This window comes from Eretmochelys imbricata, chromosome 2 (assembly GCF_965152235.1).
Source record: "Eretmochelys imbricata isolate rEreImb1 chromosome 2, rEreImb1.hap1, whole genome shotgun sequence".
NCBI lineage: Eukaryota > Metazoa > Chordata > Testudines > Cheloniidae > Eretmochelys > Eretmochelys imbricata.
Window position 1 is genome coordinate 1,020,364 of NC_135573.1, and position 18,277 is coordinate 1,038,640.

Here is an 18,277-nt window from a genome sequence, read left to right on the forward strand (position 1 = left end):
CGCAGCAGGGAGTGAGGTGGATTGACCAGGAATGTCGCCTACTTTTACTGGGACTGTCTGCATTGGGGATGGGAGAGCAGGGGATGAGCCTGTAACCTGAGCCAGAAAGGGGGTTGGGGCCAGATGACACCTTGGCCCAGGAAACTGGACAAAGGCTGGGGGAGGAGCTGACGGGAGGGGAGAGAGCCTGCTGGAGGGGTTTTGGTTTCTGTTTTGGGCTGGCTGGGAGGACGCAGGGAACCCCAAGTCTGGGGTCTAAGTTCCTTGCCTCCCCAGAGGGACCTGGCTGAGGGGTCCTAGTTGTACTTACAAGCCCTGCTTGGAACTGTGTTCCTGTCGTCTAATAAACCTTCTGTGTTCCTGGCTGGCTGAGAGTCACGGTGAGTCGCAGGAAGAGAGGGTGCAGGGCCTGGACTCCCCCACACTCCGTGACAACTGGAAAGAGTTAACTGTCTGCAGGTCTCCAGTTTAAACAAATCCCTGCAAAGCCAGTGACTCGCTTTCCTTCGGTATAAGAACTACCGTCCAAAAGCCAGATCGTTTTCCCAATCACCTGTTCAACTGGGGTTGCTTTAAAGATAGGGTGTGTTTTGGATTCCTGCTGGGGTTCACAGACATGTTCTCCACCGTTTACAGTCAGTCCCCATACAGATATTTCAGGTTCTTTTAGCGGGACTAATTGCACGTTCTCGGACATGAGAGCAAAGATCCATTGAATGGCTTTATCTACTGTCACATGTCCTTTAGACAGATTTTCCTGACTGAGTAATTTTCCCAGTGCATGGTGACTCTTTACAATCACCTTGCTTGCTCCCATGATGGCCTGAGCTTTTTGCAGTGTCCAGTATGCAGCTGGGGCAGTTTGCTCACAGATTCCCAGTTTGTTTTCTGGAGCTGTTAATGCTCTGCTATAATAAACCACAGGTCTTTCCCCAGCATCAGTATCCTGTGTAAGCATGCTAACAATACAGAAATTCTTAACACTGGGGTACAAAACAAAGAGGAATTCGTTATTAGGGGCGGCTAAGGTAGGTGCTTCCATTAACCCTTTTTTCAGGCTTTCCCATGTGTTAGTTGCCTCTTCTGTCCAAGTCCACTGTGGTCTGTGGTCATACAGAGGACCTGCTTTCTCTGCATAATCAACCATAAATTCTCTGCAAAAGTTAGTGAGTCCCAAGAAAGACTGCAAAGATTTATTTCAGAGTAACAGCCGTGTTAGTCTGTATTTGCAAAAAGAAAAGGAGGACTTGTGGCACCTTAGAGACTAACCAATTTATTTGAGCATGAGCTTTCGTGAGCTACAGCTGCATCCGATGGAGTGAGCTGTAGCTCACGAAAGCTTATGCTCAAATAAATTGGTTAGTCTCTAAGGTGCCACAAGTCCTCCTTTTCTTTTTGCAAAGATTTAGTATCCACCAGCATAGGAAGGTTAATGATACACTTCACCCTTTCCTTATCCACAGATCTTCCCCCTGTACTGAGCCGAATTCCAGGATATTGCACTTCTCTCTGTTTGATCTGGGATTTAGAGGGGTTAAGTTTCAAGCCCTACTCTTGGCAGCTAGTCAGCAGCTGCTGCATTGACGCTTCATGTTCTTGTTCTGTTAACTCACTATTAAAATGTCATCTACATACTGGACTATTCTTCCCATTTGTAATAATCCCTCCTTTTCTAGCATATTTCTCACTACAGTATGAAATACTGTGGGTGCGTCACAGTGCCTCATAGGCAAAACATTCCAACAGTACTGTACACCCTGGAACACAAAAGCTGTTCTGTATTGGGACTCTGGGTTTAGAGGTAAACTCCAAAAGCCATTTGCCACGTGGAGTACTGAGAACCACTTCCTGTCAGGGGTTACCGCCTCCACTGGGGCTCCCCGTTTGCAGTTCTGTTAACTCCCGAGAGACAAGAGTTAATCTCCATGTTCCATCAGGATTTTTAACTGGCCAGATTGATGCCGCATTAGGTGCTGAACACCTTCTAATTAATTCTCAGTTTTCCAATTCTTCTATTACTTGTCTTAAAGTTTCTTTTGCTTCCTGAGGGACTGGGTATTGTTTTATGTATGGGGGGTATCCCCTTCTGAAGTGATGGAGGTCTGCATTGTTCCAGTATCTAGGGAGTCCGCTGCCCAGACGGCTTGAATCTCAGCCCACCAACCTTCCCAGCCTTTCGGTGAAGGAGGAGGTGGTTTAGATTTTATTGCTTTTACTGTCTGCGTAGCAAGCCCCATAGGGATCAGGTTAGTGTCATTTGTACCTTCCGTTACAGTGAGACTTTGCCTGGTACACATATTTGGGAAATCTAGGATTAATCCCAGTCGCTTGATAGTTTCTGCCCCAATTAAGTTTTCTCTCCCTGCGATAGCACCCTTCTCCTGAATGGTATGTACACCAAACTGGAGAGGGCGGGTTTTAACATCATATCTTTGCTTAGTTCCTGATATGCTCTGGATCCGAATGGAATCCCCAATTGGATATACATTAAATTCATCTTTTACTCTCGGAATTCCAGCCCCCGTGTCCAATAGAAAATCTACAAGCCCACCCCCAACTCGGATGCTTAAGTGGGGGCGTCCCCAGATGTCTATTGTCATGGGTTGCTGGAAATGCATTCTGAGTTACAGGGAGGGCTGTCCTATTCCTTTGAATTAGTGACATTTGGGTCATTCAGTCCAGACGCCAAGACAGTCGCTTGAGCTACCTTCATCCCTGTCTTATCTTCCTCCTTTCGAGACTCCTTGCCAATCAGACATGCCTGCAACTGTGCCCGCAGCTTCTCAATCTCTCCCTTAAGATCTAAATTCTCCTGTTTCAAAACTCCAGGCTTTACCCATTCACTCTCTCTATTTCCTCCTCTGCCTTTATTCATTCCGCGACCTCTCCAACCCCGGCCACGGCTACAGGGAGAGTATCCAGGACCCTCTGTTTTCCACTGTCCTAACTGTGTTCGCAACTCATTGACAGGAGTTCCTTCCTGTTGTTTAACTGCAGTTTCCACTTTTTCAATCCATTCATTCCAGGGTATATCTCTACCTCCGTTCTCACACCAGGCATTCATCTAGTCTCACACCCCAGAAGGCATTGCCTCCAAAACAAGTTGCTTCAAATCCTCAAGATTAGTAACCCCCGCTGTTAACCTAGTATATGTTTGTATTCTGTCAGCCAGCTTAGCTGGAGCTTTCCCTGGCATTCTTGTAATTCTTTTGAATCACACGTTTAACCATTTGCATAACATCAAAACCAAGGGTATGACAGTTCAGTGGTCCCAAAGGTGTTTTTACCAGAACTGGTTCCTGTAACATGTCAATTCCCACAGCTTTTAATAACTGCGAACACTTATGGAGCCACGCCATAAATTCATCGAATGTCTCGGAAGGCGGGGGGGTCGACAGCTCCCGCTAGCGCAGTTAGCTCATTAATTTTTAAAGCATCGCGTCTGGCAGTTAAGCTGCTCACTCGAGGTGGGTGAGATGTATATGTACTTTTAGGTGCCTGATATCTCTCCCTCTCTATATACTTAGGTGCGTGATTTATTTCTCTTTCTGCATCATTGCCACGGGACCATGGTTCTCTTAAATTGTCAGTTAGTCTTTCTGTTGCAGTTTCCACTGCGTTCCATAGCCTCAATGGCGGTGGACCCTCAGCGTGTGGGGTAGCATCAAGGGTAAATTGGGGTGTATGCGGAGTGTTGGGGTCAGGTTCTTTGGTAGGGGTCTCTCTCCCAATTTCTCCCATTTCTCCTGTTTTAACTGGAATCGATCTAGGTTTTGGGGAGGGTTTGCCCATAACATGGTTCTCATCATAAGATGGCGGGTGCAGTGCTGTAGCCCCTGCCCATGGGTCAGTAGAGGATGATTCAGCGGGGTCATTCCACATGTCCCCATTGCAGCATTCATTCCAATTGGCCCATGGCCCATCTTTTAATTTAGCTAGGGCTACCTGTTTGCATTTCTGTCCCCACACTTCAGGTACAGTAAAAGCTCCTGAAGCCTGCTGAGTGATGGGGGACGGTACCTTTTGCTTTGCTGGTTTTCTACAGCTGTCTCTAATTTCTTATTTTCCTGCTTTATTTGCTTGAGCATATCATGAGTTTGAACTGCCTGTTGCCCTGTTAAAAGGGGTTGGGCTTTCCAGTGCTCGACTGGCTGGGTTGCTTCCTCCAGAGCTTAGTTACCTCTTCTACTTCCCGGGTCTTTTCCGTTACCTGTCTGGCCAGCATGTTCTTCATGCACATTGCAAATGTGATTGAGTCTTGATCACTTGTACGGAAGCTACCACTGCTTTTCAGTTCTGTGATCAGTTCCCCTCTGTCTCTTAGAGCAAGGTCTCGTACAGCATTCCTCCGGGTTGGCTGCAACACTTTCCAAGCACATCTATTATGTGTAGCAATTCCAGGGATGTTTTAGTACTGGCAGCATGAGCCCTCCAGCACATAGTCAAACTGACGTCCCCCATGATCACACAGCTTTTATTTGTACACATTGTAGTTAGGTGCGTAGGTGTAGTTAGGTTGTGTTCCCTAGTGGGGTGTCATGGGGTAAGAGGGAAGGTCCTCTCATGGATTGGTAACTGGTTAAAAGATAGGAAACAAAGAGTAGGCATAAATGGTCCATTTTCAGAATGGAGAGAGGTAAATAGTGGTGTCCCCCAGAGGTCTGTTCTGGGCCCAGGCCTATTCAACATATTCATAAATGATCTAGGAAAAGGGGTAAACAGTGAGGTGGCAAAATTTGCAGATGATATAAAACTACTCAAGATAGTTAAGTCCCAGGCAGACTGTGAAGAGTTTCAAGGGGATCTCACAAAACTGGGTGACTGGGCAACAAAATGGCAGATGAAATTCAATGTTGATAAATGCAAAGTAATGCACATTGGAAAACATAATCCCAACTATACATATAAATTGATGGGATCTAAATTAGCTGTCACCACTCAGGAAAGAGATCTTGGAGTCATTGTGGAGAGTTCCCTGGAAACATCCACTCAATGGGCAGCAGCAGCCAAAAAAGCGAACAGAACATTGGGCATCATTAAGAAAGGGACAGAAAATATCACACTGCCTCTATAGAAATCCATGGTACTCCCACATCTTGAATACTGTGTGCAGATGTGGTCGCCCCATCTAAAAAAAGATATATTGGAACTGGAAAAGGTTTAGAAAAGGGCAACAAAAATGATGAGGGGTCTGGAACGGCTTCCGTCTGAGGAGAGATTGATAAGGCTGGGACTTTTCCCCTTGGAGAAGCGGCCACTAAGGGGTTATATGACTGAAGTCTATAAAATCATGACTGGTGTGGAGAAAGTAAATAAGGAAGTGTTATTTACTCCTTCTCATAACACAAGAATTAGGGGTCACCCAATGAAATGAACAGGCAGCAGGTTTAAAACAAACCAAAGGAAGTATTTCTTCCCACAGCACCCAGTCAACCTGTGGAACTCCTTGCCAGAGGATGTTGTGAAGACCAAGGCAATAGCAGGGTTCAAAAAAGAACTAGAGAAGTTCCTGAAGAATAGGTCCGTCAATGGCTATTAGCCAGGATGGGCAGGGATGGTGTCTTTAGCCTCCGTTTGCCAGAAGCTGGGAATGGGCGACAGGGGATGGATCATTTGATGATTCCCTGTTCTGTTCATTCCCTCTGGGGCCCCTGGCATTGGCCACTGTCAGAAGACAGGACACTGGGCTAGATGGACCTTTGGTCTGACCCAGTGTGGCCATTCTTATGCTCTTATGTGGTGGTCTGTAGCAGACACCAGCTAGTACCCACTTGTGATTTGTCTGTTAGACACTGCTCTGCAAGCATTCCAGACCACAGTGACTGAGAAACAGCCAATGCCATAGAGTGCCCCTCCCCATCCCCCTTTCCCCATTCAATTCTTCCAAAATAGGTTATAACCATTGATTTTAACATTCCAGTTGTGTGGCTCAGCCGCCAGGTTTCAGCAATATGAGCTAGATCGAATTTATGCTCATAAATGAGCAATTCCAGTTCCTTTTGTTTGTACCCAGGCTCCTAGCATCGGTGTTCAGGCAATTCGCCCATGCCTATTCCAATCACCGAGCACCCATCCCTGCCTCCCCACTCCCACCCCCCAGTCCTGTCCCCACCGCCTGCTCCAGTCACTGAGCACCATCCCCCCATCCCCCACCCTGCAGACAGGCTGCTCACAGAGAGGAGACTTCCCCAGAGTCCTGCCTGGCTTCATGGGGAGCAGTTCCAGAGCATCGCCCAGGGACTCCGTGACAAACTGCTCCCCATGAAGCCAGTCTGGACTCTGGGGGAGCCTCCTCTCTGTGAGCAGCCTGTCTGCAGGACACACAGCTCACCCGGCTTCCACCTTCCTGTGTCTGACCTCGGAGCATTCAGCCTCCTCAACCCCTACGTGTGCTTCCCCCAGCGAGTCCGCCCAGGTGGGATCCTGGGGAAGCCAGAGGGTCCTGCCCCCCAACTCCGCAATCAGACGTGACTCTCAGCCAGCCAGGAAAACGGAAGGTTTATTAGATGACAGGAACATGGTTTAACACAGAGCTTGTAGCTGCAGAGAACAGGACCCCTCAGCTGGGTCCATTCTGGGGGGCAGGGAGCCAGACAACCCCATCTGCCCTTCACTCCATGTCCCTGCTAGCCCCAAACTGAAACTCCCTCCAGCCTCTCCTCCCCTGGGCTTTGTTCCTTTCCCGGGCCAGGAGGTCACCGGATTCCTTTGTTCTCCAACCCTTTAGCTCTCACCTTGCAGGGGGGAAGGGCCCAGGTCATTAGTTGCCAGGAAACAGGGTGTTGGCCATTCTCTGTGTCCAGACCCCTGCACACACCTGCCCTCTAGGGCTCTGCCATGATCATACACCCTTACCCCACCCCCTAGAGACTTAAGAACTGCCTAGGGGAAACTGAGGCACCCCCACACTATTCAGAGGAAACATTAAGAACAGTCCTGCTTCGTCACATCTCTCCCCCCTTCGAGATCGAACTGCGTGGGGTCACTTTAGCCGGTGACCTGGGGAAGTTTGAAGCCACCAACGTTCCCATGGATGCCCCAGCATCTCTCCCATTCCTTGGTAGGAGTTATACCAGGCCCTTCCAGTTTCACGCCCTCCCTTAGGTTGGGGGTGGTCGATAGCACTCGCAGGCCGCATGTGGGAAGGTCTCTGCGGCACGTGCCCTTTGGCCACCCCCAAATCCCCAGGGGGTCAAACTGGGATAGGATCTACTCCCCAACAAGCTGGCCAAACACAGCCACTTGGTTATAGGACAGTTTAACTTTCTTAACAGCTTTCACTTCATCTGAGACCTTCTCAAAGCTATCCTCACTGGATCTTTCAACAGGAAAGTCAGTGGATCCATTCACAACAGAAAATTTCTGGCTGTTAGGAACTGAAACTTTCTTGATTAAATCACGTTCACACCCTTCAGTTGCAGTAAACTGCTTGCAAAGACTCCATGAGGATTCCTTTCCCTGGGGCTTTTCTATGTAACAATTCACCCCTCACAGAAATTCCGCTCTTACCCTCTTCACCCAGGGCTTGCTCTAGAGGAACAAAAAGAAAAGGAGTACTTGTGGCACCTTAGAGACTAACCAATTTATTTGAGCATGAGCTTTCGTGAGCTACAGCTCACTTCATGAAGTGAGCTGTAGCTCACGAAAGCTCATGCTCAAATAAATTGGTTAGTCTCTAAGGTGCCGCAAGTACTCCTTTTCTTTTTGCGAATACAGACTAACACGGCTGTTACTCTGAAACCTGTCATTATCTAGAGGAACACTTTCCTGAGCAACAACAGACTCTTTCTGGGTCTCCCTTACATCCAGAATTACCTCTGGCCCATCCGGCGGATTCCTACACAATCCACTTTCAGGCAAACTGACAGACTTCCTAGATAAAAGGTCAGAAGCATTCTCCTTCCCTTTGCCACATACAAGTTCAGGAATCTTTTCCTTCTTGCTACAGGTTTCCACTCCCTCAGTAGGTAACACAATCACATCATCTTCATGCTCTCCTTGGGCCCTGGCTAGGATCTCACCCTGATTACACAGAAAGAAAAAGGAGTATTTGTGGCACATTAGAGACTAACCAATTTATTTGAGCATAAGCTTTCGTGAGCTACAGCTCACTTCATCGGATGCATACTGTGGAAAATACAGAAGATGTTTTTATACACACAAATTAGACAGAGTTGCTCCACCCTTTCCCAACAACACACTAGCAACAGGCAAAGTACAAGCACCAGAATTGTCTGGGCTCTGGGATTTTGCATAGACACTATCTGGTTGCGACCTAGTTACAAGGCCATTCTCCCGAGCAGATGCAAATTTAGGACCGTTCCCTTCCTGGGCTTTAGCTGAATCCAGAACCAGCTCTGAGACAAGTGCACTATCCTCAATCCTCACAGCCTGAAAGGCCCCTTCTCTCTGCTCCACAGACAAAGAAGAGCCGGACACACTTTCTCCTTTACCAGACACCCAGCTTGGGATCTCTTTCCCCTGGTCCCAGCACACAAGGCTGGTCACAGACAACTGCTTGGAGACCAGGGTAGCTCCCTCCATAGGCAAGTCAATACCCCTGACAGACACAGGCATGTTTTCTTCACTGTCACACTTCTCCCCACAGCTAACAGGTAAGGTCCAGGGACACTCATCTTCCACTCTCCTCGCCTTCCCACCCTGCTGACTAGACACAGCCATCAGCTCACAAGGCTGCCTAGGCTCATCCAGACTTTCCTTACCCAGCACCTTGCCACTCCCCACTTTCACGGGGTCCCTGGGTGATGCTCTGGAACTGCTCCCCATGAAACCAGGCAGGACTCTGGGGAAGTCTCCTCTCTGTGAGCAGCCTGTCTGCAGGACACACAGCTCACCCGTCTCCCACCTTCCTGGGTCTGACCTCGGAGCATTCAGCCTCCTCTGCCCCTCCGTGCGCTTCCCACAGCGAGTCCGCCCAGGTGGGGTCCTGGGGAAGCCAGAGGGTCCTGCCCCCCAACTCCGCAGTCAGACGTGACTCTCAGCCAGCCAGTAAAACAGAAGGTTTATTAGATGACAGGACATGGTCTAACACAGAGCTTGCAGGTGCAGAGAACGGGACCCCTCAGCTGGGTTCATTCTGGGGGGCAGGGAGCCAGACAACCCCATCTGCCCTTCACTCCATGTCCCTGCTAGCCCCAAACTGAAACTCCCTCCAGCCTCTCCTCCCCTGGGCTTTGTTCCTTTCCCGGGCCAGGAGGTCACCTGCTTCCTTTGTTCTCCAACCCTTTAGCTCTCACCTTGCAGGGGGGAAGGGCCCAGGCCATCAGTTGCCAGGAAACAGGGTGTCGGCCATTCTCTGTGTCCAGACCCCTGCACTCACCTGCCCTCTAGGGCTCTGCAATGATCATAGACCCTTACCCCACCCTCTAGAGACTTAAGAACTGCCTAGGGGAAACTGAGGCACCCCCACACTATTCAGAGGAAACATTAAGAACAGTCCCACTTCGTCACACCAGGTGGGGGCCTGCAGGGGGGGACTTTTCAGGCCCCCTGCCAGTGCTGCTGTCTCTATCCTTGGCCCCACATGCAGGGAGCAGAGCTGCGAGCTCATCCCCTGCAACGGTGCAGGTGGAACGCACATCATGTGGGCTGCAAGCGATGCCGGGGGAGAGGCAGAGATGGACGGTCACTGACAGACGGGGGAACAAACCCACTGTCACCCCCCGGCTCCAAGAGACGATTCCAGAGCCACTCTGCTCCCCCAGCCCCTGCCCCGCATTCCCAGGCAGTGGCAGCCAAGGCCAGCTGGCTGATGGTCCAGGCTGTGCCAGTCTGAACACAACACCTCCAAGGTGGGGTTCCCCTCCCGCAGGGCCAGCACCTGCCCTTCGGAGGCTCTCTGGGGGCAGCTGGGGACTGAGCTAGGGCAGTGAGTTCTTCGGTTCACTATGGAGAGGCGCATGGTGCCTCCCAGTGAGCGGTGCCCATCCACAGCCAAGGTGTGCCCCGTCAGGCACCCAGCTCTTACCCTCTTACCCTGAGCGCACCGCTGGGACGAGAATAATCAGGTGATGGAAAATGTGGAGGCTGTCAGGTGGGAGGTGCCCCACGCCCGCCCCCCCGGCAGACTCTGCCGTGTTCATGCCATGCTCCCCAGCCAAGGAGCTGCCCAGCCAGCTTGGCCTGGACGGAGGGGTCTTGCAGGGAAAGACAGAAAGACCCAAACGTGGGTAACTGGGCTGGGCAGTGACTTGGGCATGGCGGGTGTTACTTAGCTGTGGTTGTGACAGGCTCAGTAGGGAGAACAGGGTGTGACCAGCAAGGCAATGGCTCTGGCTGGGGGATCATCCCCGGGGGAAGGTGTGGGAGCCGCATTGCTGGGGATGTTTAACGCTAGCCTGTCAGCACCCTGGACCAGAGTCTGTAGGGAAGGATCCAGCCCAGGCCTGCGGGGTGGGTGCAGTGTAGGTTCTCTGATGACTCTAGACACCCCGCCCTGCCCTGGGGGTCACAGTGGCTGCTCCACTTCACCCTTTCCAGGGCACTTTGGAAAATATTTGGAACTTGCTCCCGTCAGCAGAGATTCCCTGGTGGCTCCTGTCTTTTCATCAAGGACACAAAGCCGCCTCCCTGGGGAGAAACCGCTCAGTGCCAGCATTTAACCAGGGTAAATGGGATGAAACGGACAACTACAGGCCAGTTAGCTGGGCATCGATCCTGGACACTGTGAGGCTGAGACGGGTGCAATCAGGGAATATAATGAAAGCAGGTTCTAGATTCCAGGGCCAGAACTGACCTTTGTGATCATCTGCTCTGACCTCCCCTACGACACAGGCAGATGACCCTGGAGCAGACCCTGAGGAAAACCAGCCCATCTGGATTTGGCAAGGAAGGATTACTCTCACTGTTAAAAATTCACGCCTTATTTCCAGTCTGAACGTGTCTAGCTTCAATAGCTGTTTTTAAAGAAGGCTTATTGAGGGTGCAGGAAGAAACCATCCCGATGTGTAGAAAGAATAGCAAATATGGCAGGCGACCAGCTTGGCTTCACAGTGAAATCCTTACAAGAAGTGGAAACTTGGACAGATAACTAGGGAGGAGTCTAAAGATATTGCTCAAGCATGCAGGGGTGTAATCAGGAAGGCCAAGGCACAATTGGAGTTGCAGCTAGCAAAGGATGTGAAGGGGAACAAGAAGGGTTTCTACAGGTATGTTAGCAACAAGAAATAGATCAGGGAAAGTGTGGGACCCTTATTGAATGGGGAAGGCAACTTAATGACAGAGGATGTGGAAAAAGCTGAAGTACTCAATGCTTTCTTTGCCTCAGTCTTCACAGACAAGGTCAGCTCCCAGACTGCTGCACTGGGCAGCACAGCATGGGGAGGAGGTTGTCATGGAGTCCCCGGGCGATGCTCTGGAACTGCTCCCCATGAAGCCAGGCAGGACTCTGGGGAAGTCTCCTCTCTGGGAGCAGCCTGTCTGCAGGGCTCACATGGCTTCCACCTTCCTGGGTCTGACCTCGGAGCATTCAGCCTCCTCTGCCCCTCCATGCGCTTCCCACAGCGAGTCCACTCAGGCGGGGTCCTGGGGAAGCCAGAGGGTCCTGCCCCCCAACTCCGCAGTCAGACGGGACTCTCAGCCAGCCAGGAAAACAGAAGGTTTATTAGACGGCAGGAACATGGCCTAAAACAGAGCTTGTAGGTGCAGAGAACTGGACCCCTCAGCTGGGTCCATTTTGGGGGGCAGTGAGCCACACAACCACGTCTGCACTTCACTCCATGTCCCCAGCCAGCCCCAAACTAAAACTCTTTCCCACCCCCACCCCCCGGCTCTGGGCTTTGTCCCTTTCCCGGGCCAGGAGGTCACCGGATTCCTTTGTTCTCCAACCCTTTAGCTCTCACCTGGCAGGGGGGAAGGGCCCAGGCCATCAGTTGCCAGGAAACAGGGTGTCGGCCATTCCCTGTGTCCAGACCCCTGCACACACCTGCCCTCTAGGGCTCTGCAACGATCATACACCCTTATCCCACCACCTAGATACTTAAGAACTGCCTAGGGGAAACTGAGGCACCCCCACACGATTCAGAGGAAACATTAAGAACAGTTCCGCTTCATCACATCTCTCCCCCCTTCAATACCAAACTGAGCGGGGTCACTTTAGCCGGTGACCTGGGGAAGTTCGAAGCCACCAATGTTCCCATGGATGCCCCAGCATCTCTCCCATTCCTTGGTAGGAGTTACACCAGGCCCTTCCAGTTTCACGCCCTCCCTTAGGTTGGGGGTGGTCGATAGCACTCACAGGCTGCATGTGGGAAGGTTTATGCGGCCCATGCCCTTTTGCCACCCCAAAACCCCCGGGGGTCAAACTGGGATCGGGTCTTCTCCCAGCGCTCCAGTCTGGAGGGCTGCAATTCGGGCTCTATTCGTTAAGAGCCCCCATCTTGACCTGGGCCACATACTGTTCACTTACAGAACTAGCATGGAGACATCCCTTTCTCAACAACCTTGTCTCCCCAACAAGCTGGCCAAACACAGCCACTTGGTTATCGGACTGTTTAACTTTCTTAACAGCTTCCACTTCATCTGAGACCTTCTCAAAGCTACCCACACTGGATCCTTCAACAGGAAAGTCCGTGGATCCATTCACAACAGAAAATTTCTGGCTCTTAGGACCTGAAACTTTCTTAATTAAATCACTGTCCCACCCTTCAGTTGCAGTAAACTGCTTGCAAAGACTCCATGAGGATTCCTTTTCCCAGGGGCTTTTCTATGCAACAATTCACCCCTCACAGAAATTCTGCTCTTACCCTCTTCACCTAGGGGTTTGCTATAGAGGAACACTTGTCCTGAGCAACAACAGACTCTTTCTGGGTCTCCCTTACATCCAGAATTACCTCTGGCCCATCCAGCGGATTCCTACACAATCCCCTTTCAGGCAAACTTACAGACTTCCTAGATAAAAGGTCAGAAGCATTCTCCTCCCCTTTGCCACACACAAGTTCAGGAATCTTTTCCTTCTTGCTACCAGTTTCCACACCCTCAGTAGGTAACACAATCACATCACCTTCATGCTCTCCTTGTGCCCTGGCTAGGATCTCACCCTGATTAGACAGAGTTGCTGCACCCTTTCCCACCCACACACTAGCAACAGGCAAAATACAAGCACCAGAATTGTCTGGTCTCTGGGATTTTACATAGACACTAACTGGATGCGACCTAGTTACAGGGCCATTCTCCCAAGCAGACACAAACTTAGGACCCTTCCCTTCCTGGGCTTTAGCTGAATCCAGAACCAACTCTTGAGACAACTGCACGACCCTCAACCATCACAGGCTGAAAGGCCCCTTCTGTCGCTCCACAGACAAAGAAGAGCCGGATCCTGTCCCAAAGAGACACAGTCACCCCCCAGCAGGGTCTCCCAGCTGGTATCCTGGAGAACCCCAACAACCAGCCAGCCCGACTCCTCCTGGGTCTGCACAGGGATCTGGGCCATAGGGAGGGCGAGGGGTTTCATCCCTGGGACCCTCACCCAGCTCACCCAGCCCCTCAGTATCTGAGGCTGCATCACCCAGGGCCTGACAACAGTTCTCTCTGTCCCAGGATCTCGCCACCCCAGGAATGTCTCCCCATTGACCATCACCTTCCGCTCCCACTGTGGGTCCGAGGGGCCTGGCCCCAGGAAACTCCACACAGATATATAGGTTGGGACCAGGAGTGGGAGCCTGTCCACCTCCCCACCCATCTGGCTGACGGAGTCTATGGCATTGGGACCCAGCAAGGGAGCTAGACACCGGGGCTTTTCCTCAGGGTCTCCCTGGTTCAAATCTCCAGCCTGCTCAAAGGCAGTGGGGTGGCATCCACATCCCCCCCCTCCTTAACCAGGGGCAGCAATTTAGTCTCGAGGTTCCCTGCGGAACTGGCCCCTCGGGGTCTATCTCCACTCACCCCAGGGAGGTCCCCTAGGCCTCTCCGCTCCCCCACCGCCAGTTCATGCTGCTGCTGCTTCTGCAGCTCTTTCTCGGGCTCTCGCTGTCTCTCTCAGTCCTCTTGCTCTCTCGGACTCAGCTCCAATCCCGTCCGTCTCCAATCCCCCGATGGAGAACCTGATCGTGAAGACCCTCGTCTGGTCGTGGACAGGAGTCTTGGGGATTCCTGGCTACCACTCCAGCTGCTCCCAGATCCTGCTATAGCCCCATTTGGGGTCAGGAATCTGTTCCTTAGAGCGGTCATCCTCCTCCAGCTGCACGATGAACTGTATTCCTGTGCTTTGATGAACTTTCCAATGCTCAACACTTCCTTTCTGCACAGGGTTACAATGTCCTTCTTAAGGAGACGGTGACAGGCCATCACTCCGCTCTTCCCAAGTTGTTGTGGACTCACAGGCCTGTGTGCTCTCAGCTCCCCACAGTCTCCAGGGAGAACCCCTAGTGTGCCAGCCCTTCTCGAGGTCACCACCTCTCTGCCAGGGTCGAGCTGCAGACTCCTTCATCCCTGGGACTGCTCGCTGCAATCCCCAGGGGAACCCTGTTACTGCAAAAGTCCTTCTCTCTCCCAGGGCCAAGCCGCAGGCTCCTCCGCCCCTGAGACTGCTCATCGCAGTCCCCAGGGGGACCCCATTACTGCACAGTCCTTCTCACTGATCACACACTCCCAGGGGTTAACCACCCCCCGAAACCGCTCCTCTCTGAGCCTTCAGCATGCCTGTTCCCCGTCAATCCCCCTTCGTTTTACTGCTCCCCAGTCACTTACTGCAGGAAGTGCCATCCACGGGGTGCAGTACATCCCACCCCTGCCACCAGTTGCAACGGAGTCCCCGGGCGATGCTCTGGAACGGCTCCCTACGAAGCCAGGCAGGACTCTGGGGAAGTCTCCTTTCTGGGAGCAGCCTGTCTGCAGGACACACAGCTCACACAGCTTCCACCTTCCTGGGTCTGACCTCGGAGCATTCAGCCTCCTCCGCCCCTCCGTGCACTTCCCCCAGCGAGTCCGCCCAGGCGGGATCCTGGGGAAGCCAGAGGGTCCTGCCCCACAACTTCGCAGTCAGATGGGACTCTCAGCCAGCCAGTAAAACAGAAGGTTTACGAGATGACACGAACATGGTCTAACACAGAGCTTGCAGGTGCAGAGAACAGGACCCCTCAGCTGGGTCCATTTTGGGGGGCAGTGAGTCAGACAACCATGCCTGCACTTCACTCCATGTCCCAGCCAGCCCCAAACTGAAACTCCCTCCAGCCTCTCCTCCTCTGGGCTTTGTCCCTTTCCCGGGCCAGGAGGTCACCGGATTCCTTTGTTCTCCAACCCTTTAGCTCTCACCTTGCAGGGGGAAAGGACCCAGGCCACCAGTTGCCAGGAGACAAAATGTCGGCCATTTATGTATCCTGGCCTTTTGCTCTGCAACAATTACACTCCCTTGTCCCACCACCTAGAGACTTAAGAAATGCATAGGGGAAACTGAGGCACCCTACAGTATTCAGAGGAAAGATTAAGAACAGTCCCGCTTCATCACAGAGGTGAGCAGCCCTCAGTGGTGAACAAACAGGTTAAGGGCTATTTAGAAAAGCTAGGCATGCACAAATCCATGGGGCCGGATTCATTGCATCCAAGGGTGCTGAGGGAGTTGGTGGATGTGATTGCAGAGCTATTGGACATTATCTTTGAAAACTCATGGGGATCAGGGGAGGTCCCGTACGACTGGAAAAAGGCTAATGTAGTGCCCATCTTTAAAAAAGGGAAGAAGGAGGATCCGGGGAACTACAGGCCAGTCAGCCTCACCTCAGTCCCTGGAAAAATCATCAAGCAGGTCTGGAAGGAATCCATTTCAAAGCATTTGGAGCAGAGGAAGGGGATCAGGGACAGTCAACATGGATTCACCAAGGGCAAGTCATGCCTGACCAACCTGATTGCCTTCTATGACGAGATAACTGGCTCTGTGGATGAGGGGAAAGCAGTGGACCTGATATATCTGGACATTAGCAAAGCTTTTGACACGATCTCCCACAGTATTCTTGCCAGCAAGTTAAAAAGTGTGGATTGGATGAATGGACTATAAGGTGGATAGAAAGCTGGCTAGATTGTCGGGCTCAATGGGTAGTGATCAATGGCTCCATGTCTAGTTGGCAGCCGATATCAAGCGGAGTGCCCCAAGGGTCGGTCCTGGGGCTGGTTTTGCTCAATATCTTCATTAATTATCTGGAGAATGGCGTGGATTGCACCCTCAGCAAGTTCACGGATGACACTAAACTGGGAGGAGAGGTAGATACGCTGGAGGGGAGGGATAGGATACAGAGGGACCTAGACAAATTGGAGGATTGGGCCAAAACAAATCTGATGAGGTTCAACAAGGACAAGTGCAGAGTCCTGCACTTAGGACGGAAGAATCCCATGCACCGCTACAGACTAGGGACCGAATGGCTCGGCAGCAGTTCTGCAGAAAAGGACCTAGGGGTTACAGTGCATGAGATGCTGGATATAAGTCAGCAGTGTGCCCTTGTTGCCAAGAAGGCTAACACCATATTGGGCTGCATTAGTAGGAGCATTGCCAGCAGATTCAGGGACATGATCGTCCCCCTCTATTCGGCATTGGTGAGGCCTCATCTGGAGTACTGGGTCCAGTTTTGGGCCCCACACTACAAGAAGGTTGTGGAAAAATTGGAAAACATCCAGCGGAGGGCAACAAAAATGATTAGGGGACTGGAACACATGACTTATGAGGAGAGGCTGAGGGAAATGGGATTGTTTAGTCTACGGAAAAGAAGAATGAGGGGGGATTTGATAGCTGCTTTCAACTACCTGAAAGGGGGTTCCAAAGAGGATGGCTCTAGACTGTTCTCAGTGGTAGCAGATGACAGGACGAGGAGTAATGGTTTCAAGTTGCCGTGGGGGAGGTTTAGGTTGGATATCAGGAAAAACTTTTTCACTAGGAAGGTGGTGAAGCACTGAAATGTGTTACCTAGGGAGGTGGTGGAATCTCCTTCCTTAGAGGTTTTTAGGGCCCAGCTTGACAAAGCCCTGGCTGGGATGGTTTAGTTGGGGATTGGTCCTGCTTTCAGCAGGGGGTCGGACTAGATGACCTACTGAGGTCCCTTCCAACCCTGATAGTCTATGATTCTATGAAAGTCTGGATGAAGGAAACGTGCCTGTGTCTGTCGGGGGTATTGAGTTGCCTATGGAGGGAGCTACCCTGATCTCCAAGCAGTTGTCTGTGACCAGCCCTGTGTGCTGGGACCAGGGGAATGAGATCCCAAGCTGGGTGTCTGATAAAGGAGAAAGTGTGTCTGGCTCTTCTTTGTCTGTGGAGCGACAGAAGGGGCCTTTCAGCCTGTGATGGTTGAGGGTCGTGCAGTTGTCTCAGAGCTGGTTCTGGATTCAGCTAAAGCCCAGGAAGGGAACGGTCCTAAATATGCATCTGCTCGGGAGAATGGCCCTGTAACTAGGTCGCATGCAGTTATTGTCTATGCAAAATCCCAGAGCCAGACTATTCTGGTGCTTGTACTTTGCCCGTTGCTAGTGAGTTGTTGGAAAGGGTGTAGCAACTCTGTCTAATCAGGGTGAGATTCTAGCCAGGGCACAAGGAGAGCATGAAGGTGATGTGATTGTGTTACCTACTGAGGGAGTGGAAACCTGCAGCAAGAAGGAAAAGATTCCTGAACTTGTGTGTGGCAAAGGGGAGGAGAATGCTTCTGACCTTTTATCTAGGAAGTCTGTAAGTTTGCCTGAAAGGGGATTGTGTAGGAATCCGCCGGATGGGCCAGAGGTAATTCTGGATGTAAGGGAGACCCAGAAAGAGTCTGTTGTTGCTCAGGAAAGTGTTCCTCTAGAGCAACCCTAGGTAAAGAGGGTAAGGGCAGAATTTCTGTGAGGGGTGAATTGTTGCATAAAGACAGGTTTCAGAGTAACAGCCATGTTTAGTCTGTATTCGCAAAAAGAAAAGGAGGACTTGTGGCACCTTAGAGACTAACCAATTTATTTGAGCATGAGCTTTCGTGAGCTACAGCCCACTTCATCGGATGCATGAAGTGAGCTGTAGCTCACGAAAGCTCATGCTCAAATAAATTGGTTAGTCTCTAAGGTGCCACAAGTACTCCTTTTCTTGTTGCATAAAGCAGCCCTAGGGAAAGGAATCCTCATGGAGCCTTTGCAAGCAGTTTACTGCAACTGAAGGGTGTGAAAGTGATTTAATCAAGAAAGTTTCAGTTCCTAACAGTCAGACATTTTCTGTTGTGAATGGATCCACTGACTTTCCTGTTGAAAGATCCAGTGTGGATAGCTTTGAGAAGGACTCAGATGGAGGTAAAGCTGTTAAGAACGTTAAACAGTCCTA